The sequence below is a fragment of the Podarcis liolepis genome, assembly GCF_965112155.1.
Source record: "Podarcis liolepis genome assembly, chromosome: 15".
NCBI classification, from domain to species: domain Eukaryota; kingdom Metazoa; phylum Chordata; class Lepidosauria; order Squamata; family Lacertidae; genus Podarcis; species Podarcis liolepis.
This window is the reverse complement of record NC_139566.1, coordinates 28,323,898-28,324,445: the sequence shown is the minus strand read 5'-3', so window position 1 is coordinate 28,324,445 and position 548 is coordinate 28,323,898.

Here is a 548-nt window from a genome sequence, read left to right as displayed (position 1 = left end):
GTACAACAAACACATGGGCACACAAAAACAAACCAACTCTCTTTCAGAAAACTGGCTTTCAGTTGCCTAAGATCAGCCCTGGGGTATTTTTAGCTGGATGTGTGTTTATTTACATCACAAGCGACAGATTTGGGCCTGGTCTGCTGCTGTGACCATGTGAGCTCTCCAGCATGGTGAGACAGGGGGGGAGAGATGGGAGGCAGGGCACTGCCCAAGTTTCAATGGCCCACCATTTATCTGCCGGGATTCTCGCAAAGGATGCTGGGCTAGGGCCCGATCCGCAAGCAAGACACCAGCTCCTTCTCCAGCCCACCGGAGGAAGTGGTTAAGATCTCAAAGGCAGCCTGGCAAGCCACACTGAGGAAGTTTGTAAAGTCCCATGGCAGAGGCTATGAATCTGTTGTTGTTGTTGTTGTCAATTAAATTTGTATACCACCCTCTATCCACAGGCCTCAGTTGTTCCCAGGCACAGCCATGAGAAACCAGAACAAGAGAATGCATTCAAGGGGAGATGGTTTTAATGGAAATTGCAAAACCTAGACGTCACC